Here is a 9191-nt window from a genome sequence, read left to right as displayed (position 1 = left end):
AACAAACCACCGACTGGGAGGGTCCCTGGAGCAGGGCCTTTAAGGTCGGAGAAGATCCCCGCCTCTCAGGATGGGCTTGTCCAATGAGGAAGTCCGGAATCTCAAGTGGGAGTTCTGAGATACTGGGGCATTTTTATGGCCCTTTGTTTGAAAGCATGGTAATTTGCAAACTCGGATAAAAATTATTAAAGACTCTTAGAACACTAATATGTTGCGTAGGTGTAAACATACAATATACACTCTCAATTAGATCATCCGAATACATAGGTACTAAACATGGTAGAGTTATATATATGTAAGCTGTTTCGATTATAAGCCTGCATAACAGTATACAATTTCAAAGACAAAATACACGATGACAATAATATACCCAATGACCTGAAGGATCATGTGTGTTCATTCAAAGAAAGATTTTCCTATTAATTAATTAGCAAAGAAAAGTCCTTCCTTTGTGGATTTTCCCTATTGGCAAGAAAGCGATTTTCTTCACCTAAATTCCAGGAGGTCGTAAATGTATCGGATGTCAGGGTTACCATGGAACCAGGGGCCTGTTCAGCTTCCTGGTGTGTTACAGAGTATTTGTTAAATCTAGCTAACAAAATATATATTGTGTGTTTGAGTGGTCCAGACGCTACAGTAAATAAGCTCCCTCTAGTGTTTTTATAGCTAACTAACAAACTGTGAAAACTTGATAACTTTCCTGAGGTGAAAGCAACGTTAAGTGGCATATTGTTCCCCAGCTGTTTTATTGACGTCTTTCTTTTGGTTGAAACGCTGATTGATCGATTACATTAAACGTGATACATTTCAGTAAGTTGTGCTGTTTCTTTCAACATACCTTTTAATGTTCATGTTCGCACTGTAACTTGTGCTACCAAACACCCAAAACACCTTAGCAACTGCATAGCAATGCCCTGAAACTACCCAGTGGTGCGTTTCCCAAAAGCAACTATGGTCACATGTTCCATCGTTACCATTAGAGTTCAATGGAACTTGCGACCATAGTTAGCTAACGATGCTTTGTGGAAACGCACCCTAGAGCAGTAGCAGCCAAATAGTAATGTGCTAACAACCATCAGAACATCTTAGAAATGATCTAGTAACACCCAAGAACAGTAGCAACCATGTATAAATGTGATAAGAACACCTTAGCAACACCTTAGAAGGCACCAGAACACCACTCAGCAGTGTACTAACAAGCACTCAGAAAATGAAAGATCTATGTTGTCTGTTGGTCTTCAGACATAGTGTGATGTAAATGAATTCTGTGTGTGTGTGTTGTGTGCGCAGCAGATTGGGAGGCCGGTCTGTTCTCAGAAGGTCTGACAGACTCTCAGTGCACATCAGCAGTGCTGAGAACTCAACCAGCCACCGTTTACCAGCTCACCGTGAAAGACCTGCTGCTCTCCAACTTCGGAGAAGCTGTGAGTACTGAGAGAACACAAACAGACATCACATGTAGTGTATGTGACTCAACTGTTCTGCTGTGACATTCAGTGTGAAACATACAGCTAGTGTGACATCCACAGCTAGAACGAGTGCCATGTGCAGTGGGTTGCAACAGAATGCAGGTGTCCCGAGAGCATTTAAAAAAAGCTTTTAGCTTAAACTTAAGGATAGGATGCTAATAGCCAAAATGCACCCTAATAACCAAAGACAAATTTGAAGACACAGCATATAGAGCAAATCTGAAAGCATGCAAACTGTGAACTGATGTTATCAGTTAGCTGATTTATGTAATGCTGTTAAAAAATAGATTTAAAAAAAAAAATGGAATGGAACATTGCAGGGCCTTTAAAAGTTGAACTTGTATCTTCACACAAATACATAATGAGGTATGATGCAACAGCACATGTCGTATGTGTATAGACCACCAATTAAACAACAGTTCAAGACTGCATTATGTAAGAATGCATTCGTAGAAAGGAGCCTGTCTAGACGATAAACAGCGAGGCAGTTAATAGTGTTTTTTGAACAGATAAAAACATGTTTAGAATGGAGTGGGCTATGTGTTCAATCAGACAGCTCTTCCAACAATCCCGGGCAACATAAAGCGCAATAGAGAGCTGTTAGTGCATTTCACAATGCTTTAATACCACCACAGATGCTGTCTCAGTGTTTGGCTTGCTGCTGCATTGAGCCATTGATTTATGTGATGTGATGTATGCTGAAAAACAACAAGAGAGCAGATGTATTTGTGCCACACTTTTCTGAATTCCTGAGTCTGAAAGGATTTGTTGTCATTATGCAATGCAGTGCATTGGTACTTGAGACTAAATAGAGTGTCCTCGTGTGGCACTTTGCAGCTTTGTCTAGTAATATCCTTGGCTGCTCTCAGAAGAAATAATTATAACACATGCGATACAAATTTGAAAGAACATGAAACGAAATGTGTTTCTATGTCTAGTCGAAACCCTCCACCCAGCAAGAACTGATTCTCAGTGAAGATGAGAAGAAACTTTTAGCCAAGGAAGGAGTCAGTCTTCCCAGCCAACTGCCACTTGACAAGGTATATTGAACACTTAGACCATGTCCTGTATCCGAAACTCTGCCATAACTAGCTAACCAGCCAAACCGTTTAAAGGGGTCATATGAGGCTGCTAAAAAGAACATTATTTTGTGTATTTGGTGTAATGAAATGTGTTTATGCGGTTTAAGGTAAAAAAAAAAATGCATTATTTTCCACATACTGTCCATTGTTTCTCCTCTATGCCCTGCCTTTCTAAAACACATGGAGTGGGCTATGTGTTCAATCAGACAGCTCTTCCAACAATCCCGGGCAACATAAAGCGCAATAGAGAGCTGTTAGTGCATTTCACAATGCTTTAATACCACCACAGATGCTGTCTCAGTGTTTGGCTTGCTGCTGCATTGAGCCATTGATTTATGTGATGTGATGTATGCTGAAAAACAACAAGTGAGCAGATGTATTTGTGCCACACTTTTCTGAATTCCTGAGTCTGAAAGGATTTGTTGTCATTATGCAATGCAGTGCATTGGTACTTGAGACTAAATAGAGTGTCCTCGTGTGGCACTTTGCAGCTTTGTCTAGTAATATCCTTGGCTGCTCTCAGAAGAAATTATAACACATGCGATACAAATTTGAAAGAACATGAAACGAAATGTGTTTCTATGTCTAGTCGAAACCCTCCACCCAGCAAGAACTGATTCTCAGTGAAGATGAGAAGAAACTTTTAGCCAAGGAAGGAGTCAGTCTTCCCAGCCAACTGCCACTTGACAAGGTATATTGAACACTTAGACCATGTCCTGTATCCGAAACTCTGCCATAACTAGCTAACCAGCCAAACCGTTTAAAGGGGTCATATGAGGCTGCTAAAAAGAACATTATTTTGTGTATTTGGTGTAATGAAATGTGTTTATGCGGTTTAAGGTAAAAAAAAAAAATGCATTATTTTCCACATACTGTCCATTGTTTCTCCTCTATGCCCTGCCTTTCTAAAACACATCGATTTTTACAATATATATATATATATATATATATATATGTATATACACACACATAGCTGTTCAAAAGTTAGGGTTGAGCTTTTTAAATGAATTAATTATGCATTAAACTGATCAAAAGTGACAGAAAATATATTTATGCTTTCTATGCAAAGACTTCTGTTTCTGCTGTTCTTTTGAACTTTCGATTTATCAAAATGTGAATCATGGTTTCCACAGAAATATTAAGCAGCACAACTGTTTTCAACATTGATAATAATCAGAAATGTTTCTTGAGCAGCAAATCAAAATATTAGAATGATTGCTGATCATTCAGATCATGTGACACTGAAGACTGGAGTAATGATGCTGAAAATTCAGCTTTGATCACAGGAATAAATTACATTTTAATACATATTCATATAGAAAACAGTTATTTTAAACAGTAATAATATTATACAAATTTACTGTTTTTACTGTATTTTTGATTAAATAAATTCAGATTTAAATCTTACCGGCCCCAAGTCTTTGAATGGTAATTTCTATTGTGAACTGCTTTACAGTATGTACCTGACTTGCATACAATAAAAGCATTCACCTCAGATGTCCTGTTTGTGGTACAAGTAAACAGTCTGACTGACTGAATGAATGAATATGACATCAAAGAAAAACTCATTACTAAGTAAACTTGCAGTAAAGTTTAAATTGAGGTCGAAAGTCATTAAAAATCCAGGCTCGAACTTATCTTAACTTAGGATCAAAGGAATCGAATATCCTCCGAGAGGCTGGAGAAATTTAGAACACACTGCTGCACAAATTTCGGGCATGAAATTGCCCTTTAAGGAAGAGCCCGTGGGTTTATCTGTCCAAAGGACAAACTCATTTCACAGCCAGCGCTGCAGTCACTAAAAGCACCACAGCCATCTTGCTGTTTTTAATTCACACATTCACAAATCAGTCGTGTGAACGTCACCGTCTGATGCTAACAAACACCTGTGGGATTGTACTGACCTCAAAGAAAACATCTAGTTTTTGATTTGACAATAAAAAAAGATAGCATCCAGCACCACATAGACTATTTAGGGGGTGTTTGTGTGTATGTGAACACCTGCTGTGACAGACAGAGTGTGTGTGGGAGTGTTTGTAGTCAGATTTATCACTGTGAGTAATTGGCCAATATACTCTGGTCTAGGATGGCTGCCTGCAGCGCTCAGAATCTGGAATTACAGAGGAAAGTCTTCCAGCTGGAGAAAACCAACACGTAAGTCTTGTTTTACAACAATATTAGCTCGGCTCCGCTCTGACAGGGCTATAAATCAGTGGTTCTCAACTGGTTTCGCTTCAGGATCTGGATTTATATTGGACATCAAGTGGCCCAACACAGTATTGAAACTGCTTATCGCACAAAAAGAAAGTAAAATTTCCTTAAAAATTAAATTAAGTAAATTTTTCTTCCTACAGTCTTTGAGAATGAGCGCATGTCACAAAATCCCTGCCATCTTGGCTAGCTTCTACCATTTCCTGATTTATGATATCATAAAATGTAATCTGACATACACCCTGTTTGATCTCCTCCCTTCATAAAACTATTTATTTTGGTATTTGAACCATGCAAGATTATATAGCTAGATGCTTATTATCATTCACATTTGACACTGCTTTCCCTCCTGCTGTTTGTGAATACTTTTATCAAATTTGTACATATGTATTATCTCATATTTACATTTTGAATGACTCTTTATACATAGAATGAATAAACCCGTCCCTCATAAAAATCACATTCCATTATGAGATTAATTTACAAAATGTCTCTTCTTTCAGTCTTTTATTGGTTATTTTGTTTTCGAGTGAAAACAAATATAAAACAGCACAATAAACCATGATCGGTGTTGCATTACAATAACCACATTTTCACCACATTTAAACAGTGTAGACAATGTGTTTTTAATGTGCATTAAAGACACCAGAATTTGTCCGTTTCATCACAATATTTTCATCTTTGATACCTTTTACATGATTTACACCATGGCTTATGGTTCTTTTAGTTTTTTAAAGCTACAATAGGCCTATGCAACTTTTTGTTTAAAATTAATAATGAGTGAGTACATCATAAAACCATCTTCCAAACAATGTTTTTGCCTTACTCTAAATCTCTAATAATTATTCATATTTTAAAGTTGTCAGGACGAATTTCGTGGGAAACTGCACACTTCTGGTATTCATCCGTGCGTGTTTATGTCATATTTGTAAATAAAGGAAATCAGGTCAGGCTACTACTACTATATGCATGTAAAATAACTTATAACCACAACAACTGAAATTTGAACCAAAAAGAGTTTGAAAGCAAAGGCAATGCGACACCCGTTATAAAACACGAATCAAGAGCACTTTTGCTGTGCATTGACTAGCTTCACAAAATAATGTTTATGCTGGTAACAATGCTAATCTCTAAAACAGATACTGCATTGGTCTATTTGCCTATAAATAGCCTTGCAAAGTTATAGTTGACACCATTATTTGATATGAATAGCATATTATGTCTGAATCGTTGGTAAACTTTTGTAATGTAAAACAACTGTGAAAACATCAATGGCATATCAGCTGCTTACATGCTCATATTTTTCAGAAATCCATCTCTCTTTTGTTATTGGGAGAGTTTTGATGTCATTAGTGACATCCGCAGTGATAACGCAATCATCCACCTCAAGCATTAGATTCATCCACGTAGAATCGCGGAGCCGAAGCACAACTCGCGTAATGACCAGAACAATGTTCCTCTGCGAATAACTTGCCGTTTTATGCTGCAGCAGCTAGAGTGCTAAAAGTTACCTACAAGTGTACTGGTCCTACACTATAAAAAATGACAAAAAAATGTAACGGTAAAAGACTGTAAAAATGCTGCAGTAAAAACCTGTTAAATGGTTAACGGTAAATTCCCCTACTATATACGGTGAAAAACTGTATTGGACATTAAATGTAATTTTACAGTAGTATACCGTTTTTGGAAGTGAAAAAGACCGTATAATTTACAGTGAATAACCATAAATTGACTTTCCCAGAATTCCCTGTGTTACATTTCAAATGTGATGTGTTTTTGTTGAAATAACTGTTTCTTAGTTTTTTCTTATCAGTTTTGTATATTAGGGTTGTATGTTACACCTAATGTTGTTAAATTAATGTTTATTGCATTATTTCAGTTTCATGTGTGTTACCGTGATGGTGTTTAGTGTTTGTGTGAATGACACTGTGCACCTTCTATATATGTTATTATTTAAGAGCTGCTTGTGATGGGCTTTGGTTCATCATGTGACTTTCTCATCACCTCCTGCATTTGGTGGTTATCAGTGTATTACAAAGGTACAAAACAGATTTCAGTACTTCAATAGGTTTGTATAGTAACATTATATCGGTTACTATATATCTATTATGAATATATAGTATTATATCGTTATGAAATTACGGTATTTAACTGTATATTTAAGTTAAAACCGTAAAACCTAAAATGTTGCTACCATATTTTTTACAGTAAAATTCCGGCAACCACAGCTGCCGGTTTTTAAGCGTAAATTTTATAGAATAGTTTTTACAGTGTACGGTACAATTCTTAACTAAAAATATGTTCAGTCCCATGTCAAAAAATTCTTAATGAATCATAATTTTCAATTCCAAATGAAACTAAACAACAATCCTTTAACAATAAAGATTTTTGGATTAAGTGAGTTTTTTTCTGTTTATATATCTATTAATATATTTATCAATCAGAATTTCAGTAGGATCTTTTTTGACACTTTGAGGATTCTTGATTAATTCTTTTGGCTCCAAATTAACAGCATTCTGAAGAATATATTGATGAGCTACAGAAGCATCTGGGTTGATGGACTGAACTTCAAAACTTATTTGAACCCTACTGACATTTTCAAAACACTTTGCAGCGCTGTGAAATCCTCCCACATGCTGCATATTTGTCCTTAGATGAAGCTGTTCCCTTTTAAAGCATGACTCTGTACTTTACACTTCTAAAGTTCACATCAAATGGAAGTTCCATTACCGCTTCCTCTAACTTGGAGCACACTCTCTCCATCTATCTGTCTGTCTGTCTGTCTGTCTGTCTGTCTGTCTGTCTGTCTGTCTGTCTGTCTGTCAGGTCTCTGATGGAGCAGTTACGCTGGCTGCAGTCTCTGGTGATGAACGGCTCCAGTAAACCGGCTCAGACGGGAACCTGCATCCTGGTAAGATGACAGCGCAGGAGGAGGAGCCTAAGAAAGGAAAAGAAATTAAGGAAGGAAGGAAGGAAGCTCCAAGCTTTGAAGGAATCCGCTCCAGGCATTTTTTTAACTGAAGCACAATCAAAGTCAAGCTTCAAAGTGAACATTTGCAGAAGAGGTAGAAAAAGGAGGAAAGTAAATGTTCGGTGACACATAGGCCAGAGAAGAGAGAGATGTCAGAGGTGTCGTCAGCATTACTTAATTAACTCACTCTTCTTCTTTATTACAACTGATTACATCAGTGACTGATCTCACTGCCACCTTCCAGAAGAGCTTAACAATGTCTCAAAACTTTGCACAGATTTTTCAAGATAAAGTCTGCAACAACAAGTCAGAAATCTCAAACATTTCTAAAGGGGTTAAAGGGGTCAGTAGAAAATGTGACTAAAACAAATACAAAAATAACTGGAAATGAACTACTTAAAAAAATGATATATATATATATATATTTTTTTATTTTTTTTGCATATTTGTCACACTTAAAAGATTCAGATGATGGCCCTACGTGAAAAAATTATTGCACCTTCCTGTTAAATCATGAAAGAACTGTGATTAACTGAGTTAAATTTCACTAGTCACACCCAGGCCTGATTGCTGACAGACCTGTTGAATCAAGAAATCACTTAAATAGAACCTGTTTGACAAAGTGAAGCATGCTTAAAGTCAGAGCTATTATCCACAAATTGAGAAAACTTGGAACAGTGGTGAACCTTCCCAGGAGTGGCCGGCCTTTAAATTACTCCAAGAGCACAACGACGACTCATCCAGGAGGTCATAAAAGAACCCAGAACAACATCTAAAGAACTGCAGGCCTCACTTGCCTCAATTAGGGTCAGTGTTCATGATTCAACAATAAGAAAGAGACTGGGCAAAAACGGCATCCATAGGAGAGTTCCAAGGCAAAAGCCACTGCTGACCAAAAAGAACACAAAGGCTCGTCTCACATTTGCCAAAAATATCTTGGCTATCCTCAAGACATTTGGGCAAATATTCTGTGGACTGATGAGACAAAAGTTGAACTTTTTGGAAGGTGTGTGTCCCATTACATCTGGCGTAAAACCAACACAGCATTTCATAAAAAGAACATCATAGCAACAGTCAAACATGGTGGTGGTAGTGTGATGGTCTGGGGCTGCTTTGCAGCTTCAGGACCTGGACAACTTGCCATAATTGACGGAATCATGAATTCTGCACTCTATCAGAAAATCCTGAAGGAGAATGTCCGGCCGTCAGTTTGTGACCTCAAGTTCAAGCGCACTTGGGTTATGTAGCAGAACAATGATCCCAAACACACCAGCAAGTCCAACTCTGAATGGCTCGAGAAAAACAAAATGAAGGTTTTAGAGTGGCCAAGTCTAAGACCCAATCCCAATTCTACCCCTTAGCCCTTCCCCTTTCCAGCCAAAAGAGAATCGAGACACCCCTACCCCTCCGTTTCGCGCGTTCACGTGAAGGGGTAGGGGTGTCTCGATTCTCTTTTGG

The 9191-nt window shown here is 37.6% G+C and overlaps 1 pseudogene; it reads left to right on the top strand.

Moving 5' to 3' along the window:
• Positions 1-9191, top strand: part of LOC107600235 (cyclic AMP-responsive element-binding protein 3-like protein 3-A) — a 37451-nt pseudogene that overhangs the window by 23304 nt on the left and 4956 nt on the right.

This window comes from Sinocyclocheilus grahami, unplaced genomic scaffold (assembly GCF_001515645.1).
Source record: "Sinocyclocheilus grahami isolate Dianchi unplaced genomic scaffold, SAMN03320097.WGS_v1.1 scaffold280.1, whole genome shotgun sequence".
Lineage (NCBI taxonomy): Eukaryota > Metazoa > Chordata > Actinopteri > Cypriniformes > Cyprinidae > Sinocyclocheilus > Sinocyclocheilus grahami.
The sequence above is the reverse complement of the archived record's forward strand: the minus strand, read 5'-3'. Positions and strand labels throughout refer to the sequence as shown.